The sequence below is a fragment of the Dipodomys spectabilis genome, unplaced genomic scaffold (assembly GCF_019054845.1).
Source record: "Dipodomys spectabilis isolate Male_0828 unplaced genomic scaffold, ASM1905484v1 ptg000020l, whole genome shotgun sequence".
Taxonomy (NCBI): Eukaryota; Metazoa; Chordata; class Mammalia; order Rodentia; family Heteromyidae; genus Dipodomys; species Dipodomys spectabilis.
In genome coordinates this window covers 1190138-1215334 of record NW_024870697.1, presented here as the reverse complement: position 1 = coordinate 1215334, position 25197 = coordinate 1190138, and the positions used below count along the sequence as shown (strand labels likewise).

Here is a 25197-nt window from a genome sequence, read left to right as displayed (position 1 = left end):
AAAAGTCATCACCTTTGGACCTAGCTATAAAGTATTATCAAAGTATTATCAAATTTCAAATGAAAAAGACTTAAAATAGTCATAGAAAAAAATTGCAAATGTGAGCAATCAAACAAGCAATATAAGTTTTTTTCCACCATACACAGAATTTTACAGAAATAAGATAAATGGCAATTTTGGGAACAATAAGGTTTCCTTGTTACAAATAGGCAACCAAGGATATATGCCTGTCTTAAGATTGCATCATTAATTACTTAAATTTACAGGATACTACTTGGTTCAGCATCACGTCTACCTGAATTACAATACAAAGATTTACATGGCTCTTGCACAAGGATGATATGAAAATTTGGGAAGTATTGAATATTTTTCATTCTTCAGATGCAAGAATGAAAAGCAGTTATTAAAATGTTGATTACAAATATACAAGTGTAATAATACATGTAATTCATAGAAACAAAAGTTAGTTTGACATCATTCAATCTTCACCTTTTTAAAAAGGCCTTTACATAGAATAACCTTTATAAAACTTTTGAAATAACATAACATTGTCATTTTATCCCAAATAAAATTATATAAGGACCTAGGAATTAAAGGAATCTTAAACTGTTTCTATATCGAATGCAATCTGAAAGGAAACATTTATTAATGAATCTATATATTATAAAACAATTTCGAATTCAAAGTATTATATCTAGGAGAGAATGAAATAGATTATGGTCATTATACAAACAGAATACTAAATATTTTAAAATATACTTTTTTTAAGACAAGCACCAGAAATATCTTTAGTTTCTGCACTACTCATTTCAACAGATCAGTCAAAATTATTTCTTATTAAAAAATCACAAACTCTACAGAAATCATTATAGATGTATACAAACAACTCAAGTATATTTTGACATCAAAGTCAGGCAATTCATTTGGAAGAATATCATGGAATCCATGAATTTTTAAAGTAAGATATTGCTGTTGCTTTGTATTGTGAAAATATTTTGTATGGACACATAGGATGAACTGGAAATTTTGAAATTTAAGAAACTTAACCGAACCATTAGGACTGAGGAGAACAATATGTACAGCTTTCCAAAACTTCAAAGAAGTAGTGATACATATTTATCCTTTTGGCAATATCAAATGCAGTTTCTTCCAAGTTGTGCTTCAGACCTGGTTTGATATAATGATTCACCATAAAGAGATCCAGCGTATCTTTGCTATATCTATTCCCAGCAGCAAGATGCAAGGGGGTCAAGAGGCCTTTAGTTTGGCCATTTGTATCTGCATCATGATGAAATAAAGAAGCTACTCTGGTATTATTCCATGTATAAGTACTGTGCATGGGTGTCCAGCCATTCACAGTTATTACATGAATATCTGCCTTGAGCCACCAACTCATGGACAATGTCTAAGTTTCCACTGTAGGCTTCTCGATGTAGAGGGGTATACTCATTGTTATCCCTAGTATTCACATGAGTGGCCTTTTGGAAAGTAGTCTCTGCACTGTAGTAAGGCGATTATTTTCATCAGAACAAAGACGAAATTTACCTGGATCCTATTCCATTTTTTTCTTGCAATTGATACCATTTCTCACTTTTTCATCTTGTTCCTCAACTTCATCAGAATTGCCTAACCAGAGAATTTGAGTGCCAGTGAGAATGAGGTGTCCATGTATTTCCCCAATAGTTCACATTTGATGAACTGGTCAGAAATATCCAGTGAATTTTCTTCATCTGTTTTTTCACTATTATTTATTTTCTCTTTTTTCATTTTTACTATTCTAAATTATTCTAACTGGAGAGTAGGGAATTGGTAGAGAGCAGAGGAAGATTTTCCTCCGTATTCAAAGGTACAGACTGAAAATGAGGACCAGTGGTGTATTCATGTGCAGCTTATTCTAGGAATGAGAAAATAGGAAATAATGCCTTCAATGTAAATGAATTGGGAAATGGCAGAGCAGAAAGTGAAATGATGCAACCAAAAATATAAAAGCAAAATAAATTAGGATAATTATGGAGCAATCATATTACCTATGAGAACCATGAAAGGGAGAGAGGAAGAGAGAGACAGATGTGCAATGATCTAGCTCACCACAAAATCCATCCCTCTGATCAAAGTATAGAGCAAATAATTTTATTTTTTTAAAGAGATGGAAATAGAATTTAATGTCAGATATTTCCATTGTTTTTAATTATATTTTATTATCTTAAATACTTATACCACGGAATTTCCATTCAACAAATCAGTTTTTTTAAGTATAATGGACCTTTATATAACTTTTCCACAGCCTTCCAAACCTCACCCCACTTTAATTTTTCTAGTTTCATACTATCTGCATTGAATATTATACCTTCACTCTCTTCCTCCATAACTCTTTTTATTCCTTCATTTGACTTCCACTCACATGTTCCAAGTGATATTTTGCTGGTATTCCTTTTGTTGGATTAAAGTTCAATTTCATAAGAAATTACACCTTTGAAATACTCCTCTGCAAATAGCATGCTTTGGTTAATATTTTTTGTAAACTTGTATAAATTTCTAGCTTCCAAATATGAGACAGAACATGGGTCCTTTGTGTGTCTCGCTCTGACTTAGTTCACTTAATATATTTTTATATCTCTCCATTTCCTTGCAAATAATTTAACAGTCTTCAAAATGGATAGGTGCAATCCAATTGTGTATATGTGCCATACTTTCTCCAACCATCACTCCGCCAAAGGGTATGTGGGCTGTTTCCGTAATTTGGCTACGGAATAGTGCAGCAGTGAACATGGTTGTGAAAGTGATTTTACTGTAACCTCTTGGAAGAATTCATCACTACCTTTGTGGGAGCAATCCTCTAGCCAGTTTTTCAGAATAAGAACATCCCTCCTTTCATCTTCATCAGAATGTATTGCAAGTCGTCAAAAGCACATTTCCACCTGCAGGTCTCAATAAGCTAAAACCACACTGTGCCTATATGCTTTCAATACATTTTTTTTCATATAATTTAGTGAGAACCTTCTATAAACTTTCCTAATGTGGGAATGAGGGACATGACAGAGTAAAAGTAAGAAATATGCAATCTAATTAGCTATGATCATATTTAAAATCATTTTCAGCTATAATTCATAGCCTCAAATAATATTATTTTAAACTTTATTGGATTACTTCATCAAATCCTTAAATTATAACAGGTGAGTTAAAAACAAAGGCAAAAAGTGTGGTTTGATTTTGACACTCATGTGTGAGGTTGCACACCATGGGCAAATAGATGGATTGGAATTAATAGCTCTTATCCATTTTGTTAACGTACTGATGGTTTTCCCAAACTGATTCTCGCAATTCATATTGCATTTAGCAACAAGAAACATGTGATAATTTCCTTTGTTTTTCTCCTTATTAACTTTTATTTCCATTTTATTTTATACTGGATGATTTCATAAATCTACTGTAGATACAAAAATATGTTAAAATATTTCTATCCGTATGCATTGATATATACATACACACATATATTACACAAGTTATAATGATAATGTATAACTTCAGTAACTGTACAATTTACTAAATTATTAATACTATCGACGGCTCATGCCTGTCGTCCTGGTTACTCGGGAAGCTGAGATCTGACGATCATGGTTTGAAGACATCCTGGGCAAGAAAGTCCAGGAGCCTCTTATCACCAAACAACCAACAGAAAATCAGAATTGGAACTGTGGCTCAAAGTAGTAGAGTGGTATCCTTGAGAGAAAAATCTCAGGGACATCATCCAGGCTCTTAGTTCAAGAAGTACAATCTACCCAAATAAAAGCTATTTAATTTACACCTATGTAAGTAAAGTATTTCCATCACTCAAATGCACAACCATGGCATTTGCAGGGTAACTGTTTTGTCTGAAGTACCATAAAACATTTTCACTTAAGTTGAAAACATTGCAACATGGGTTCATTCTATCTCTCTCATGCATTTTTCCACTCAAATACTCAAATCTTACAATTATTCCAATTATTTAATATCATTGCTTTTTACTTTAATACCCAAATATTAGAGTTTGAATTGAGTGTCTTGTGTCCCCTAAATCAGTGTTCTTACCACTTTGTCATGTCCCCAGCCCTAAATTATTCTGATTATTTTTCAGATACTTGTGTATGACCTTGGGCTCAGTCCACGTTATGTTATCCTTCCTGGAATTTAGAGTAACAGGTGCATGGCATTGTGTAAAGATCTTTCTTTCCAGTCTGGGCTTTAACCTCTATCCTCAAAAGAGTTGACTCAAATGTAGTGAGGATTTTCATAAGCTTGTCATAGCTGATGTGTTTTTAAGTCTTTGCATTTCCTGCAGGTTCTTGAGTACTGAATTAATCTGATTTCTTGGGTTGTTTTGTTTCATTTGAATGCATGTGTTGGGTTGTTCCTCACTTTTCCTTTTGTTTCTTTCAATCAAGTTCTTACCTAAAATGCTGAGAAACCAATTCTTCTTTTTCACGATAATCAAGGTGAACATGACTTATTCCAAAGAAATTTCAGTAATATTTAAACACCTTCCTATCTATGGATGGTATATAAATGATAAATGCTGCGAAGGGTCTTTTTATTTTCACAGCAGTCTTTGTCATACACAGACAGATCATAAAATATATGAAGATAATAAAACTACAGATGCAAGCAAAGAGAAGAAAAACCTATTATTAATTGTTTGAAAGAGGCTTCAATTCTAGTGAAAGAAATACGTTGATTGATGTAGGATTTCTCAAATTACATTGCTAGGATGAAGCTAAAAAATCATCTAATTCTACAGAATTGAGGGAGAAGAATCAAACTCCTGAATAGTTTACATTTGGGTCAAATAAATCATGTTTCCAAAAAGAGAGTTGACTTTAGAGAAACATGATGAATTGTAGGTAAGTAGGTGCTTAGCTGCTTTTGTTAATTTGTAAACTAATACAGGGAAATAGATTACTGCAAGGTAAAAAAAGAACTTCGCATTGCAATACTTATGTTTGTGTGTGTGTGTGTGTGTGTGTGTGTGTGTGTGTGTATACATGCACATGTATACATGCACGCGCATGTGCAAGTGCTCATTCATTCATCATCTCTATGCTTCTGTGACCTAGGATATTTGTTTACCACTTGAAACATTGTTCCACTTCTGTTTTTCTGGAGATAATCGCATTTATTTTCATGATTGGACTGGCTTTGAATAATGGTCTTCATATCTCAGCCTCCAGAGTAGCTAGCTAAGCTTATTCAGCCTCCAAGAAGCTAGTTAAAATTGGGCCTGTCCTCAATACTTCACTGCTCTTTTATTCTTGTCCTGAGGTGTTCACATGCGTAAGTCATATATATGTCTACTTGCTTTAAGAAATACTCTTACTGCTTGGTACCAGGGGCTCCCATCTGAACTCTTAACTACTTAGGAGGCTTGAGAACAGAAAGTTTAGTGGACTTCCTTCTCAATCTATAGCGGGGTGCATTGGATTATTTCCACCATCCTGCACTATCTACAGGTTAAGATTGGAAGGACTACAGAATCCAAGCCAGTCAAGGTAGGAAGCTAGACAAGTTAGTGTGCAACTCGTATGCCATTGATAATGGGAAGGCTAAAAAGACAGATCACGTGCATGTTCTTGTGGAAAGGGAACCTTTATCCTAAAATTAACCACTGATATGACAGCAGTCTAACAAAAACAATACCCCAACTTGAACACAATTTCCCACAACCAAAATAAGTATATACTTTAACGTACAAAGACTTAGTACAATCTGCTCTTTGCTCTCATATCACCTTCATCTAATTATCATATGATGGGGTAGGATAGTTTCTTCATTAAACTTATTATATATTTAAAAAGACTTAAAAAATTCTTTCTCACTTATTAAGTGCAAACAAATGGCAAATTGCCTCATTTCTTACATATTTGACTACCACTATAAATTCATCTTATGATTATTATTAATAGTAATATATTCTGATTTATTAATTTACTTTGTAACAGTTTTTAAACTTTTGGTTTCTCTGCTGAAATTGAAGTATTTAAATAGTATCATCAAATTATATTTGGGTTCTTAGGGCAGTTTTTAAAAAAGTTTTTAACCCAATGGTTTCTAGTAATTCTGTTTTTTTTTTGGGGGGGGGGTTCCGGTTGTGGGACCTGAACTCTGGGCCTGGGCGCTGTTCCTCAAGGCTGGTTCAAGGCTAGCACTTGAACACTTGAGCCACAGCACCACTTCCAGCTTTTACTTTTCTGTTTATGTGATGCTGAGGAATCGAAGCCAGGGCCTCAAGCATGGAAAGCAAGATCTCTACCACTGAGCCACCTTCCTAGCTATCTACGAATTCTTAATTGGTATATTATTTAGTTTATTTTCAATTTCAATTTAATTTTATTGTAAAGGCAATGTACAGAGGGGATACAGTTACATAAATAAGGTAATGAGTACATTTATTATGGAAGGAGCATTGTTATCTCTTCCAATGATTTTTTTGCACAGTCAAAAAAAAATTACTGATGCTTTTCCTGTCGCTATTGACCAATGGGTACTGTTCTTTCTTTGTTCATGCAATTTTATTATAAAATTGATATAGATAGGGCTTACAGTTACTTAAGTCAACTAAAGAGTACACATCATTTTATTTTCTAAATTTCAAATTTTGAACTTAATTATATTCTATTGTTTCTTTAGGATAATTCTTTTTTCAGAGTTGTAGGATTAGTTAATTTAGTTTTGCATAATTTTAACACACGTAAATTATTCAGACATATATTTTGCTTTCAAAATAGTTAACATGTGAATATTTAAAAATTATTTTCTTAAATTTTATATGGTTGGTGAATTTAAATAAATTTATTTTCTTATAGTTCTAAACGTATTTGTCCAGGTAACAAATACTGTATTTTCAAGATGCATAGACTGTATTAAAAAAGGCTTCATTACATGTTCACTTTTTGGAAATATTTGTACTTGAATTAAAAAAAAAAATGGTTGACCTGGGCATAGTGATTTGTGGTTTCCATTTTCTAACTATGGTGGGAAGTGTAAATAGGGTTTGTAATTAGGGAGAGACTGAGAAACCATGAGACCTTATCATAACATTTCCAGAGTGGAATGATTAGAGATATAGCCATCCCAGGCAAGATATAGAGCACCAGGTTATCATATTCTAAATCTTGAGTTAAAACACCAGTAACATCAATCTTTTGTCAAAATAAAAGGATACATGTTTCAAAATGTTTATTTAAAAATTGTTTGCAAATGTCTCATGTCTTTTATTTCTTAATTTTCAATTTACTTAATCTATAAGAATCCAAGTATCTTGTGAATATTTTATTTCTACTAAACTTTTAAATAGTATAAGCAATAATATGATTTCATATTTTATAATACTTTTACTGTTTGTGATATTTTCCTCTGTTTAATATAATAATAACAATATTCCAGATGTGTGTATCTGGTGTGTGTGTGTGTTTGTTTATGTGTTTTTTTGTGTGTGTGCTTTGTTTGTACTTTGTAATGCTTGGGAGATCACAAAATTGCTTCACATATGTTAGGTCAAGGTTTTACCACTGAACTATACTGTCTAGTTATTATACAAATTGTGTTTTATGTTATGACTTTTAAATTTTCATTCCTAGTATGCCCTTTCAAAATTATATATGATAAAATGTGATCCATCTTCTATCCACGTTAGCAATTGTTATTGTCATATTTTCTCTTATTTCATTGGAAATTAATTATATTCCTATTACAACTTTTTTTACATTGTAACAGCTCTATAAAATGCCTTATTTTCTATTTTATTTTTTCCATGTTATCTGACTTTCAGTCCAAACTATAAGGTGGATTATAAAGGAACTTGATTCAGGACACTTTATTTTTCTCCTTCTCTTCTCTGAAGTCTTTCTGTTTTTTGAAACAGTACCAATGACATACAGCTCCTATGTGGTCAACCATTCTTCCCCCCCTCTCTCTTCTGCAGTACAGCTTAAGTCATTACCATTCAGCTTTATTATGCTATAATGTTATCTAAAACTTAACTCATTCCTAAATTAATTTTAGTTGCATTGATCAATCTCTAAAGACATTTTTCTATATATAATATCGGGAGTTTGTGTTTTCACAAGGTGAGAAATATGAGTGACTATCAAACATCTATATAACTCTGGAGAATATTGGTCCACTTGCTCAATAATCTCGTATGTAAATTCAAGGAATACAGGTCAGTCAGAACCATCTTGTAAAATGGTGTAGCTTGAGCATTCATACTAGCTTTGAATCATATTACCATTTTTAGTAAGATAACATAATTTTACTATAAGAGCAGAGGCATAGAAGGTAACAGATTTTTCAAAAATAAATTCTTAGTTTTATGGTCCACAGATTTTGAAAAGGATGCTATGACATTATGAAATAAAAACAGAATCTTAAATGGTTGTATTGGCACTATTGCCTCTCTAGATTTAAAGAATGTTCTGAGACTACTACCTCAATCCTTTGATTGTTTGTTTGTATGTTGATCATGGGGTTTGAACTCTGGGCTTGGGCGCTGTCCATGTGCTCTTCAGCTCAAGTTGAGTACTCTACCGCTTGAGCAACAGCAAAACTTCCTGTTTTCTAGTGGTTTATTGGTGATAAGGGTCTCATGGACTTTCGTGCCTGGGCTGGCTTTAAACCACGATCCTCAGATCTCAGCCTCCTGAGTAGCTAGCATTACAGGTGTGAGCCACTGGCACCTGGCCTACCTCAAACCTTATAAAGAATGATTATCAAACTAAATGTGAGATGTAAAAACCTATAAAACATAAATGTAAAAATTCATGACATTGGATCAGTAAAGGTTTCGAAAAATTTGACATGGAAAACATTAGTGGCTAAAGAGAAGCAAGAACTGGATTATATCAAGTGATAACGTTTCATAATTCAAAGGACACTATAACAGAAATGAAACCATAACCAACAGATAGAGGGCACATATTTGTCAATGCTACAATGTTAATGCTACAATGATTCTTAAACTTAAGTATTTTTATGTCTTCTAATTGTATATAAATTTTTTTCCTGAATAGGATATTTCTTTAAATAACATAGGTAAATTAATAGTCAATAGGAGGAACATATGAAATAAGCTCCTCTTTAGTGTCTAAGAAATAATAAAGAGAAAACTCACTAGTATGATCATAATATAAAAAGAAGACGCAAAATATAGTAATGCATTTGTGGAGAAATTGTATACTTCTCATAGTGATCGATTTGTATAATACTGCAATCATTTAAGCAAACAAGTTTTCAAGTCTTCAAAAGGTGAAAGAGAATTGTATAGGATCCAGGCATTACACATCTATGAAAGTATTAAGCAGAAGTAAAAACCTTTTTTGGACAGAGAATGTAGTTAATTGACAGTGAACTTGAATAGCATGTGTGAGACCCTGGAAATGATCCCCCAAAACAAATTTTGAAAAGACACACTATAGAGGATGTATGCTGGGCAAATTCTTGTAACTGAATTTTAAATCTATTTCAATGTCTGTTCTAAAATTTACAGCATTTCTATTTGAAGAAATGCAAGTTTGTGAAAATTAGGCTTTGAAAACCTATGAAGGTACAATTCATTTCCAAAGCACTAAAATGTATACAATAAAAGGAGATAATATATTGTAAGTGAATTGCATGTCAGGAAAAAAAAACTTGTTAAAACTTCTTCACACAAAATTCAGAATTGCTAAAAAGATGGTTTTGGTGCTGGATAAAAACTCTTTGTAAACATCTGCATTTAAAACAAAGATGTGATTTCTGTTTATTTTGAGGGTATTTTGTCCGTTTGAATTTATACAGAGATAACTCAATCCAAAAGTATATGTGATAACTGGAATACCTAGGAATTATGCATCGCTTCTAAGTAATTTTTTATTTTTTTTTTAATTTCTATTGTGAAAATATTGTACAGAGGGGTTTTTACAATTACATGGGAACATAATGAGTACATTTCTTATCAAGCACTGTAGCCTCCTCCTTTGTTTCCCCTTCCCATCCCTTTCTATCCTTCCCCGCCCTCCCACCCAATCCTCCCCGCTACCCCCACCACCAAAGTTGTAAAGTTCATTTTTCGACATAACGACTTCTACATCTCATTGTTGCAATGGGTCCACCAGTATCCCTATTTTTTCCCATGGTTTCCCTTATTTTCAATATCTAGTATATGTCTGAGTCAAGCAGAAAAGTTCAGATAAGGTGATGTTACGGAAATGAACCCTAAGATATGTATTCAAATGTTTTTTTTTTCTTTCATGCGATTGTTTCTAACACATTTATAAGATTGTTTCTTTGTTGCTTTGTATGTCCCTCCCTCACAGTATAACCCCTGCTTTCACTGTATTTGATGTCAGTATAATTTGTGGAGGGGAAGGAGAAAAACTTCTAAGTAACTGACAAACTTTTCAGAAGAAAATTTTAGCAAATGACAGTAGACACTAATCTATGCATCTGCATTTTATGGAAGTCATATGTTACTTGCTCAATCCAATTGCTTATCTCTACTTTGCTAGGAAAAACGTATTCTCAAGATAAGAGCCAAAAGCAGTGAAAGGAACAAAATACACAATCATCTTGATATATTTGTGAAAGTAACAAATGAAATAAAACAATTCCACTTAAGGGACTCCAATATTAGTGTATGTGAAGATGTTCCTGAATGCCAATATCTATTAAATTTTTGGAATTTTAATTTCTACTAACATATGAAAACTAGAGCAAGAAAACAAATATAGACTTAGAGTGAACCAGCCTTGAAATCATTTTCATAATTGTTTTGAAATTACAAAAAAATTGATACTACTTTGCTTTGGAAATCATTTAAAAATATTTATCCTTTATGATAATTCAAATAGCAAGCAAGAGTAATTTTATGTAATCATTATAAATATCATTTTATTACTATTGTAAAATAATATAAAAATAGACAGTCTCAATATATGACCTACCTATCATTATTCTTAACTTCTAATCATTACCTAAATATCTTAAACAATCTAAATAGTCATGTCTTTAATATAGACGTAAATATTCTATACTATTTTACTTAACATTTCCCAGAGGTATGTATTCATATTTCTAAGAAATGTTCACAGCCGTTAAAAGATGCTTTTGTGAAATTAATGTGATATATTTTGTTATTGTGGGTGTTGTTTTTAGTGGTTAATTGGAGATAAGAATGTAACAAGTACTTTTCTGTCTGGGCTAGTTTCGAAAACAATTCTAAGATCTCAGCACCCAGAATAGCTCTTATTATAAGGGTGAGTTACCGGCACTTGGTTTCATGAAGTTTTTTTGTTTTTTTACTTATATTTTAAGATGCTTGTTTCACTATAATGTATATCATTCTACACATAAATTTAGATATATGTATATATTTCTGAGGACAAATAATCCCCGAAAATGTAATATTCTACACATAACATTTATATATATATATATATATATACATATATATATATATATATACATATATATATTATATATATAGAAGACACACACACACACACACACACACACATAGAAGAAAGATTCTCTCTAAAACTTTTACTCTACAATTTTTGACCTTTTTCATTTCAAAGAAATACAGTCTATTTTTCTAAAAATTTCCTAGAATAAAATAACTAATATTTCAATATAAAGTTGAGTTTTTTACTTTCAAGGGAATTTTAGATATACACATGCTATTGTAGTAACATTTACATTATATTACTTGAAAAGGTTCTGCCCAAACTCTTAAGTATTTGATTGTAGTTAGGGAGAGAGAGTAAGTTAATTCATACTGATTAGGAATTTGCAATGCTTCCAAAAATCTATTCCATAATTTGTTATAAGCACATAGTCAAGCTAACTGACATGTTTTAGTTTTTTATTTGTTCAGAATTTCAATATGGATGCATGCACAGTGGAAACATTAAAATTATTAATCAAAAGCAAATAATAATAAAATCATAGAAACATATCCGACGTTCAATAATTAGTACTTATGATGCTAGTAATAATTTGGATGGAGAGGATGATGACCACAGTTTAGCCTGATAATGAGGATGTTGTGATTGAAAAGAAAAAAAAAAACTTAGACATCTTTGAAGCTGGATTTCCCACATTGAATGCATAGTTATAAACAGCGTTGGATTACATAAATTAAGAATAACAGGAGGAGGGCTGGGAATGTGGCTCAGTGTCAGAGTGCTGGCTTTGCCTACATGAGGCTCTGGGTTTGATTCCTCAGCACCACATAAGCAGAAAAAGCAGGAAGTGGCACTGTGGCTCAAGTGGTAGAGTGCATTGAGCTGAAGAGCTAAGGAACAGTGCCAGGCCCAGAGTCCAGGCCCCATGACGAACCAAAAATAAAAAACCAACAGAATAACAAGAGGAGAGTTTGAATATCAAGAAATACAATCACATAAACTGGTGGAGAGTAAAAACCCCAATGTTATTCCAGCAGTCTTTGTAAGGTATACCCACTTTTCTTGGTGGTATTATTTTCTTATAAATAAAATCGTTTATTTCCACATTTTGATGGACTAAGATGTAGGTTTCAACTTTGTGTGGTTAGTTCAAATAACCTTCTCATATACATACCATTCAATAACCAATGTTTTCCAATGATATATTAAGAGTATGTTCTTCATTACAGCTGTAAATACATGACACAATTTACATAATACTACTTACATATCTGCAGTTACCATAAAAGGACACAAGCTATAGAGCCAGGAGTTAAAATTCATTTTTATTTCTGCATGAAACTATTTCTGACTTTATACCAACAAACAGAATTTGACACTTTCCTTATTTGAAAGCTAAGTTAGAAAATGTAAGGATTCTTCACTTTTCTTTTTCCTTGCTCTAGAATTCAACAAATATATTCTTCAATATTTCTGGTAGATTACATCCATTTAAAGATGAGAAATGTAAGACCACCCGTCAATGTTGTGAGTAAATGAAGATACTAGAATTTTTGTCTGAGTTCTTCACTCTGTGTGGTTACAAAGAGAGTCATTGGGTGATGGACAGGAACAATATGAAAAGACTATGGGGAGAAATGCATAATTTGTAAACAGTTGTTATAGGACTGAGTGACTGGTGATGAGTATTTGCAATAGGCTGATATCAAGGGAATAAAAAGGAGTACATAGAAATTACATTAGTGACAGAAACTGAGAAAATCTTGATCATTCATCTTATCTAATGGATAGAGGTAGGGTAAGAGTAAATCAAAAGCTTTTCCACATCTCTGTCTCCTAACTGTGTTAGTTACATTCTTGGTGATAAGGACTACAGGTGGAAAAGATGGATTTAGAGGAAAAAAACTCACTGATAGTTCTAAGGTTTATGTTAAAGAGATGCAAAGATACGTCTGTTTGGACATCATCAAAATATTCACGACCATGAATATGAAAAATAATAATAAAATCAGGGACATTACTAAAGGGAAGAGGAAAAGCAAAGTTATGACGAAGTGTGAACAATGTGAGTACCAGTGTGGACAAGATTGGAGGAAAGTGATAAATAAGGAAACAAAAAAGTAATAAACACAGGTTTACAGAAGAAAGGGAAGGAAAGAATTTTCAAGAAGATATGGAAGGAAATCTACTATTTGGATTTGAAAAGTAAAAGGACATAGACAAGTTCAATAAGAACAGTGTTTTGGTGAAAGTCATATTGATAAAATGTTGAGATATGAATGTGAATACATAAAATTCTGGATCCATTAATTTAACAGATCCTATTGATTCTAAATGTTGGGAACAAATGCTTAAATCCTGACCTTAGAAATGTTATACAGATATAAATATCATGAACATTTCTTAGTGATACTCTGTGAATATTTTTGAAAACTTTATTTAGCCAGGAGATTATAGATTGAACTACAGCACAAACAAGACTAATTTGTCCTACAGTTCCAATTAGTGGCCCACCTATCCATATCAGTTTGGGATTTTATTGAAAAATATTTAGATATGTTTGGATATCTTATCAGCGTACTCATTATAAATATGGGACAAGTAAATCCAAGTATTAGGTTGAACATACAGCTTTACTGATGTGACTGAAAACTCCTGGAATTGATTCCTCTTTAGAAGAGAAAATGCCTCAATAGCTATTGGCACATCATAACTTCCATATACACTATTGAAATCTAATTCTTGTTAGGTATATCTCCATGCTGTGTGAACAAACCTGACACAAATTCTTACATGTAGGAAAATGTTCTTATAAACTTCAAGCTTTTATTGAATGGAAAAATTCAGACATTACTCTCACCACTAGGATTAAATGACTAAAAAGATAAGATATTTTGATTTAATGTCTTTCTTTCATTTTCTCATACACATTGTCAAGGAGTGAACGATTCTGATTTAACAATAATACAATCTTGACTTGTATTAACACAACATCTAGGATCTCATGTTAATTTGGATACTTACTAATTAGCTCCAAATTTTATGGATATTTATATTTCTCCTGGGTAAACCAATGAACTCCAGGAAAATGTCCCTAAGGAGCCTTTCAATTCTAATACCACTGTTTGTCTCAAAATGCTTTAAATTCTACATCCTTTAATGTGGGCATAGGGTTATATTGTGGCACTTTTCTTCTCAGAGAGTTAGTATTACCCTATTGCTTAACATGGACAAAATACCTTCATACATAGACTGGGCGTGTACAAATAAGAAGTGGTAGTTGAACAATGTTCTGAGCATTTTGTATAGATGAAATGGAAATAGAGCAACTATGAACTCAAAAGGCATATGCAAAGAAGACAAAGGCACAAAGTAGAATGTGCCAAGAAAACCTGAATTATAATTTCAAATAATGTTTTCAGGTGCTTGTGTGTGTTCATAGTATAGGCTCAGACGATATTAGTTGGATATCTTGGGTGGAAAACTGCTTTAAACTATTCTGGGCTAATTGTACAAGTAGAAGCCCCTAACTGACTCTAATCAGTCACAACATCATCAACTTAGGGACAATTTTCCAAGTACAAAGTGGGAAAAAAGGCCTGATCACAATTAGTGTTCAAGTTGAAGCAATTGCAATCACATAACTTTTCTTATAAGTGTTCATTTATTTTGGAGCATTAACTAGGGAAAAGCCAAGTAAATATTTTGCATGTACCTAACTTAAGTGGGACATATTATATTGGTCTCTCTTTAACTTGGAAGTTAAAATTATGTCTATTTATTCTCTAACTTGGGACAATGATCTGCTGTCAGTTATTTTCTTCTCTTACTCTTCTTTTGCCCTTCCACTTACATAATTATTATTTAAAGAGATATAATTGAGCTTGCATTTCTAAATTCTTCAAAATTATCTGAACTACTTCATACTTCTGGCAGCCTCCTATATCTTTCTCAAGGGAAATATTTTGTCACTACCACTTTAGTCCTACATGATATTGGATATCTTCCTGCCTAATTCAGTGCAAGATATACATTAGACTCATCCTATATCTCAACACTTGTACCACCATAAAATACTATCTTACTTAGAAATCATGATATTATTATATCTGGTGAGGTGGAATCTGTCATTTTTAAATGGCCTTAAGTGATATTTACATGCAATCATGTTTTAAATGAATATCCCACTCAGTAGATGAACGAATTGACAAAATGTGGTTTGTATATATACGGAGCAATTCTATGCTTCCTATTCATAAGGAAATGGAAAGACTTGGAAAAATCCTACAAAGAAAAATAAGCAAGACACAAAGAAACAGATTCCATGGTATCCCTCATTTGTAATAACTAGGAAATAGTTATTAATAATAATAATTAATAATAAATAGTAAATAGTCCTAGCAGATGAGTAGAATGGCTCAATAGCTAGGTATAAATGACCATATAAAATGATGCTGAGCAAAATAACCTCCTAGATATGGAAAGAGAGGTTTTTCATTATGGATGTTTTTTTTAATATACTATGTGATTTCTTTTTTCTTTTGTGTTTTCCCCTATGGTTTGTCCACTGTTGTATTTGATTTCAGTATCCTGTGTATTGTATATACATTTATCTTCATTTGGCAAAGGAAGCAGAACAATAAAATGGCGAGAAAAAGGACAAAAGGTAAACCGATGAAATAGCCATACTCACAGGACAACCTATTGGAAATTTACATTACAAATTGTGAGGGGTACTGGGGTGAAGGAAAAGTGTGAGAAATATGAGGGAGTGGGTAAAAATTTTGACATGTTATGTATTCAATACCTTACAATTACTGCAACCCCTTCTATATATCACCTTAACAAAATTAAGTTAAAAATGAGCTACATAAAATACATTGGTATAGTAAATATTATTCATGTGTATTACCTTTTTTTAAAATGAACATTTTGGCGGCTAACTTGAATTAGCTCTTTCTTTATCAGAGATATATCAACTGGAATGCTATCAAACTATACATTATTTTCAGAATATACTTCCCATTGTTTTGAAAAAACATTATTTTAGTATTGTCACATACTAAAACAGAAAACAGTTCAATTCTATGGAAACTCCTAACTGAAAACTGAAAACTGACTAATTGTTAAGAGGACAGAATATATCTGTTCCTCAACATTCCTAAGACTACTAACTACTCATTTTCAAATACTGAACATGCTATACCAGAGATATTCAAAATAGTACCTGTTTGCATTTTATTTAATTCTGCAATAGATGCAGTTTTCAATGAGGCATTACATATTTAAAAGCCAACAAAAAATAGACACGTTCTTGTAGAGGATAAAACTATGAAGTATCTATAATAATTAATTCTTTTTTTTTTTTCGTCAGTCATGGGGCTTGAACTCTGGGCTTGGGCGCTCTCCCTGTGCTCTGCAGCTCAAGGTGAGCACTCTACCTCTTGAGCCACAGTGCCACTTCCAATAAATAATTCCGTAAGAGTAAACATTTGTTCATCAGAGTAAGCTATTATTTCTATAACAATCATTCCCAAGTTTTTATGCCGTAAAGTCATCCTAGCCTAACAATTTCCAACTTGTAAGGTGTGCCTTAAAATTCCCTAAATTCACATCATGACTACTTTAACACTATTGTGAAACAATACTACACTTCTGCTAATGTGATGCCCTTCCTATTGTGGAAAGAATACTACACTAAACTTTCCTATATCATTTTCCCTGCAGTGGTTTTCTTGAGATCAGAACACTTGCAAATATTATTTATTTTTATTTATTTTATTATATACATAATCTATCATAGATATTCAAGAGATCTGTACACCTTAATATTAAGATTAGAAGATTATGATTGAAAGCCCACCAGGCAAGAAATTTCCTTGGATTCTTATCTCCAATAAACTCATAAGGAAAAGCCAGACCCAAGTGGCACTGAGGTTCAAGTGGTAGAGCAGTAACCTTGAGCAAAAACAGGATCAGGGTCAGTGCCCCAGCCCAGAGGTTAAGCCCTAGGACAAACCAAAAAACAAAAACAAAATAAAAACAAACCTCAAACGTAGCATTTTTCTCATTGTATACAGAGGTACATAATTAAGGAAATTTCTTCCTGTGATATGTATAGGTAGAAAAAAAAAGATGTCACCCAATTACTCTTCATACAATGTTACACCAAAGTCTCAAAAGATTGCTGTTTCTATATTTATAAATTAATATAATCAATTTGTTGTCTATTTGTCTAGATTATTCACATTATAATTTTACACATGAACTGTTGGAATTATCTACCAACTAATTTCTTATTATACCTCACTTGAAAGACTACTCTAGTCAATTAGAATGCCAGAATCATTTGTGAATTTGTAAATTAAATCTTCTACTTGAAAATAATTTTGTAGTATCCTATAGAATATTAAATTACGAACAAAAAATATCTATTTTAAATCGAAATTCTAATTTAGCCAGGTCTACAAAGTCCTACATTGAATGAACTTTCCTATTTCTCCAGGCTTAAACTTTTGTAATCCTTCAACATTTCTTTGGAATCTAACATAATGATGCTTACTTTTTCAAATTTTTGGTTCGGAGTCATGAGCTCTTTTGCATCTAGAAATGATCTGTAATTAAGACAACATTTAAAACACAACTGAGGATTATATATGAGTTGCATTTCTATAGGAAACTTGACTTCTCAAAACATAATGACAAAATTAGCCCAAATTTCCAACTCTGTATTCCTTTCTTGTTTATTTTTATTCCTTTCTTGGTTGGTTTTATTGAGAAAAAAATTATTTTCTGCTAGTTCACCAGAGTTTCTGATCAGCTCAAGTAACTTGGGAGTGGAGTCCATAGAGTCCATTAAATACAAGATCATGTCATCTTCATGTTTATTTTTTCTTCTCTTTTTCTTTTTTTAAATTTATTATTTTTTCTTGTGAAAATACTGTACAGAAGGGTTAAAACACCTGGGCAAGATAATGAGTACATTTCCTGTCAAGCATTGTAGCCTTCTACTTTGTTTCCCCTATCCATCCCTTCCCATCTACCTCCCTTGTCCCGACCCAATCCTCCTCCCCCCACCAAAGTTGTAAATTTCGATTTCAACATAATGACTTGTACATCTTATTGTTGCAATGGGTCCACCTGTATCCATAGTTAAACGATTGGTTTTTGCCATTCCCTTCCAGAAATTATACCGACATCGAATACAGTTAAAGCAGTGGTTATACCATGGGGGAGGGACATATAAAGCAACAAAGAAATAATCTTATAAATGTGTTAGAAACAATCCCATGGAAGAAAAAAATTTGAATACATATCTTAGCTTTCATTTCCCTAACATCAACTTATCTGACCTATTCTGATTGACTCAGACATATTCTAGTTACTGCAAATAAGGGAGACCATGGTACCTATGTTCTCTTGGGTCTGGCTTACTTCACTTACTATAATTTTTTCCAATTCTTTCTATTTCCTAACAAATGGGGCAATGTCATTCTTTCTGATGGAGGCATAGAATTCTGTTGTGTATATATACTACATTTTCTTGATCCATTCATCTACTGAAGGGCATCAGGGTTGGTTCCATATCTTAGCTATGGTAAATAATGATGTAATAAACATAGTCGACCTGGAAGCTTTAGTTTGGTCTTGTTTGTGAACATTTGGGTAAATGCCAGAATGTGGGATTGATGGGTCATAGGGGAGCTCTATGTGGAGTCTTTTGAGGAACCTTCATATTGCTTTCCAAAGTGGTTGAACAAGTTTACACTGCCACCAATAGTGCAGTAAGGTTCCCTTCTGTCCACATCCCCTCCATCGTCTGTTGTTATTAGAGTTCTTGATTATAGCCATTCTAACTGGATGAGGTGGTATCTCAATGCTGTTTAGATTTGCATTTCTTTAATTACTAAAGAGCATTTCTACATGTGTTTATTGCCCATCCTTCATTCCTCTTCAGAGAAATTTCTCATTTTTAGGCCACTTATTTATTGGGCAGTTGTTTCTTTGAAGATTTGTTGTTGGGGGATTTAATTTTTTGAGTTCCAGGTATATTTTAGATATGAGACCCTTGTCCATTGTATGGCTAGTGAAGATGTTCTCCCAATCTGTGGGCTTTCTAGTGATCTTGCTAGCTATGTCCTTTGCCATGCAGAAGCTTTGCAATTGCATGCAATCCCATTTGTCCCATTTGTCTTTGATATTTTTGTGTTTCTGGATCTCTGTTAAGAAAATTTTGGACTGTGCCAAGGAGACTTAGAGTTTCTGCTATTCCATCCTGTAATATTTTCAGGTTCTGCTTTGACTCTGAGGTCTTTGATCCATTTGGAGTTGATTCTGGTGCAGGGTGATAAAAAAAGATCTAGCTTTAGTTTTCTACAAGTAGTTAACCAATTTTGCCAACACCATTTACTGAAGAGGCTGTCTTTCTTCCATTCTATTTTTTTAGCTCCCTTATTGAAAATTAGATGCCTATGGGACTGTAGGTTCATTTCTGGGTTTTTAATTCTATTCCATTGGTCATCTTGTATATTTTACTTCATTTTTCCCTGTTTGGATTTCCTTTAAGTTTGCATCTTGTCTTATTATCCCAGCTAGTATTCTTATACTAAGTTCAAGAGGAGTGGAGAGAGCAGACATCCTTATCTCTTTCCTGAATTTATGAGAAATTACTTTAACTTTTCACCATTAAGTATAATGCTCGCTGTAGGTTCGTCATTCCTTAGCCAAAACAACAGCACTGGAGCAATATCCAAATTTCAAACTAAAGCGAAAAGCCATAGTAATAAGAACATCTTGGTACTGGCACAAGAACAGTCTTGAGGACCAAAGGAATAGGACAGAAGACTCAGAAAAGAACCAAGTGACCTATAGCCATTTAATCTTTGACAAAGGAGCTGAAAGATAGAACGGAAGAAAGACAGCCTTTTCAGTAAATGGTGTTGGCAAAATTGGTTAAACACCTGTGGAAAACTAAAGCTAGATCCATATATATATATCAGCCTGGATGAGAATCAAGTCCAAATGGATCAAAGACCTCAAAATAAAAGCAGACGCCATGAAACATTACATGAATGATAAGAGAAAATCTAGGGCTCTTTAGCACAGGCCAAAATGTTCTTAATAGAGAACCAGAAACAAAACAAATCAAAGAAACATTGGAGAAATGGGATTGCATGAAACAGCAGAGCTTCTGCAAGGTAAAGCTCATAGATAGCAAGATCGATAGAAAGCCCACTTACAGGGAGAAGTTCTTCATGAGTCAAAAAACAGACAAAGTCTTATATCTAAAATATACTTAGGACTCAAAATCATAAATCCCCCAACAACAAATCCTCAAAGGAACAACTTCCCAATAACTAAGTGGGCTGAAGACTTAAGGAGAGACTTCTTTGAAGATGAAATAAAAAATGTCCATTAGACACTTGAAGAAATACTCAACTTTTCTAGTCATAAAAGAAATGCAAATCAAAGAATTGAGATTTTACTTCACTCCAGTTAGAATGGCTATAATCAAGAAATGTAATAATGACAGATGCTGGTGGGGATGTGGCTAAAAGGGAACCCTACTGCATTATTGGTAGGAGTGTAAACTTGTTTAACCACTTTGGAAAGCAGTAAGGAATTTCTCCAAAAGACTCCTTGTAGAGCTTCCCAATGACCCAGCAACCCCACTTTTGGGCACTTATCCAAATGATCACAAAGCTACCAACACAACCATGTTTATTGCAGTATTATTCACCATAGCTATGATATGGAACTAACCCCGATGCAACTCAGCAGAAGAATGGATCAAGAAAATGTGGTACACACACACACACACACACACACGCACACACACACACACACACACACACACACACACACACACACACACATACACATACACACACTGGAATTCTATGCTTCCATCAGAAAGAATGACATTGTTCCATATGTTAGCAAATGGAAAGTCTTGGCAAAAAATTATATTCAGTGAAGTAAGCCAGACCCAAAGAAACATAAGACCCATGGTTTACCTTGTTTTACCTTTCTTTGCAAGGATTAGAACATGTCTAGGACAAGCAGAGAAGATCAAAGGCTAAGAACATATGAACATACAAGCGAAATGTACCCCAAGTCAGAGACACAAGTGGTTTTTCCTTTCTTTCTTTGGTTTTTAATATGCTTATAATGCACTATGTGATTCTTTTTAGGTTCATCCCCCCACGGTATACCCCTGTTTTCACTGTATTTGATTCAAGTGTTCTGGATCATATATAGATATAGATAGATATATAGCATATATATATATATATATATATATATATATGTAATTTGGAGAGTGGAAGGGATATAGCAGCATACTTAAATGGGGATGCAGGTTGACCCATTGTGACAACGAGATGTACAGGACACTGTGTCGAAAATGAATTTACAATGTCAGGCAGGGGTCGACGAGGGAGGAGTTGGAGATGTGGGGAGGGAAAACATGGCAGGGGAAAAACAAAGGAGGAGATAACAATGCTCTATAAGAAATGTACTCATTACCTGGTCCTGTAACTCTGAGTCCTCTGTACAGTATTTTTACGTTAAAGTATATATTAAAAAATCTCTCCCTGGTGTAGATTTCCAGTACTGCCCTCGGAATTGCATTTTCAGCCTATTCTGGCTGTGGTTAGGTCCACCTACCCAATGGATCAGTATTCTTCAAGCCATCTTGGTCCTGAAGTGGGACTTGGATTATCCAGTGGTGGTTAGAACCAGGTCAAGGACAGGACAAAACCACTTCCAGGACATGGTTTCTTCATTCCCCATGCAACTAGGATTGCAAGCAGAATTTCTCTGAATTTGACTCCAGAAAACAATCAGTGAATCAAAAGGCAAGTCCACCAAAAACCTCACTCCTCCCCCCCTTCTATTTCCTCCTTTCTCCCTCCCTGGGAAAGTACAAAATAATTTTGAAGGCTTTGGCACACACACAAAATGCCCACCATCTCCCCTGGTAAACTAGGTTTTAATTCACTAAGTCATGTAAACGGATAATGCTGCATTCATTATTCTGGACAACATCTTCAGGCTGATTGATGCTTTAATTTTTATTGTTGTTGTTGTTGGTAGGGGGGCCTGACCTCTGTGTCTGGGTGCTCTCCCTGAGCTGTTCATATCAAGGCTAGTGCACTACCACTTCAGACACAGTGCCACTTCCAGTATTTTCTGCTTATGTGGTGCTGAGGAATTGAACCCAGGACCTCATGCATGCAAGACAAACATTCTACCACTGAGTCTCCTTCCAGCCCTAATGGTTTAATTCTTTAAAATTTCTTCTTGTCAGTCAAGGGGCTTGAACGCAGGGCCTGGGTATTAACACATCCCTGAATTCTTGGGTTCAAGGGGAGCCCTCTCCCAATGGAGCCACAGGGCCACTTCCTATTTGGAGATAAGTGACTCACAGACTTTCCTGCCAGGGTTTTCATTGAACAGGTGAATTTTTTAATTATCTTTGTTCTGGGTGTTTATTGGTACATTACAGTTTTCTGTAAAGCTTTGTCTTCAAGTAATCCAACAGCATTAAATATTACATTTCGGAGTTATCCTTTAGCACATCCATTTTGAAATTATTTTAAGGTGAAATTCTAATTCTTTGTATTAACAACCCAGTAAAGTCCAAATGGGAAATATGCTAATTTCAGCAGCCTTGCCTCTCCTTCCTCTTTTTTTCTCTACAGTATCTTTTCTTGTTTTGGAACAAGTGTCATGGACTGTACAACCATCCAAAAGGAAGCTTATTCCATTAATTTAATAAGAAAGGAATCCAGCCTGCCTGTATCTCAAGGCAACTTTGAGTATAATATCAATCTAATAATTCATGTCAGTGGATTTTCAGTCATTTCGATAATTTTTTGTTTAACCACTCATTAAAGAGGCTCCAAAAAGCAAGAATCATGCTCTGCTTTCTAAGAATGTTTAAAAAGCTAGTAATTCAACAAGACACATTCTATTCTTCCAAGATTCTATGGTGAAGAATTTCTCTTTTATCATTGCCCTTACCACTGACCCCTTCCCTTCGAACTTGTAGCTTTGTTCAGTTTTCTTGTACCAGCTTTCGTTTTGGTATTAGCCTCAGTAATCTCCTTGTAGTATTTGACAATGAAATTCCATTTATTTTTAGAGAGCTCAATTCATATTGCCAAAGGCAGAGTAATGAGCATAAACTATTGAATATCATTAACATGATCATATGCAACTGTTTCATAAATTAATATAGATACCACGTAAATATGCATCTTAATATACTTTTTAAAATGCAAACTAGTTACATATCTATATCATAAATTAATACAGATCACTGGCACAAGAGACTAAGCTAAATTTTTATATCATCCCCAATATTTTTGTCAAATTTTCTTTTCTCATTAACTTTCACATTAGGGCCTTCTTTTCCTAGCAATAAGTTATAAGTTGATATACTTGGGTTTTAGTCTCCTTTGAGTAACCTCTTTTCTTTCCACCACTAGTTAGTCCCTCATGAAAATACCTGAGGAATAACATCCCATTGTGCCTGCAAGAGGAGTACCCAAGTCGACTGTCTGTGCCTACTCTTGCCTTGCTTTGTTTGGGAATTTGGTAGCAGAGACAGGGTTGTCAGGGATCAGGTGGCTGGAACCATAGTGTTAAGAATTATGGGTAGCAAAATGAGTAGCATAGAAAGGGAGTACCAGGGAAAGGGTAATTGTGACTGTAATTGCTGAGTTGTAGTGGCAGGAAATTGGGTAGCAGCAACAGCTTTGCAGGGGTTGGGGTAGCTAATACAGGCATCCAGAAACATTTACCAGGGAGAAACAAGCATAGAGAAAGTGAAAGATAAAAGTTGTGAGACACTGTGGGAATTCTTTGTCTACCCATGCTAAAAACATGGATGAGGGCTATTTTAAACTAAAACTACAAAAGAAAATTTAAGTTCTTGGTGCTAACAAATCTTCCCAGGTGTTATTATATTAAACAGAGAATTCAAAATGGTTTTTCTTCATGAATACAGACATCAAAGTTATAATCATAGTTTTTTCAAAATGCCAATTAAATGGGAAAAATCAGTCAGGAGGTAAAATTTATATTGAATGTTAACATTTAAGGGGAAAAGAAGATCCTAGGCGGCAGACTAAAGATAAAGCAATATCAGAGCACTATATGTTCAATAATAATTAAGAAACTTTAATTGAGAAATTGAGCTGGAATGTACACATGAGGCAAATGCAAGCCTACCTCCAACAAAGAAACACCATAATGTATATCTCAGAAAAAGTAACCAAGTTCCTTATCCTTGATTTCAATAATAAACATAACTCGCCTTACACACACACACACACACACACACACACACACACACACACACACACACACATATGCAACAGCTCAATTTACTCATATCCATTCAACGTGAATCAAAGATCTTCCTGTAATATTTGAAATTCTAAAAGTTTCAAGTTTTACTCTGAAAACATTACAGGACAGAATAGGAGAAACCCACCCAACTTCTCCTTGGCACGGTCCAAAATTTTCTTAATAGAGACCCAGAAATAAAAAAAAAAAATCAAAGTCTAATGGGACAAATGGGATTGCATGAAATAGCAGAGCTTCTTCATGGCAAAGGACATAGCTAGCAAGATTACTAGAAAGCCGATTGATTGGGAGAAGAACTGCACTAGCCATACAATGGACAAATCTAAAATATACCTGGAACTCATATCTAAAATATCTGACATATATTTAAAATATACCTAAAGTATACCTGTAACTCAAAAAA

General features: G+C 33.6%; 1 pseudogene; it reads left to right on the top strand.

Moving 5' to 3' along the window:
• Positions 1 to 274: 274 nt before the first annotated feature.
• Positions 275 to 371, top strand: LOC122104053 (annotated as a pseudogene).
• The last annotated feature ends 24826 nt before the right edge of the window (positions 372 to 25197 follow it).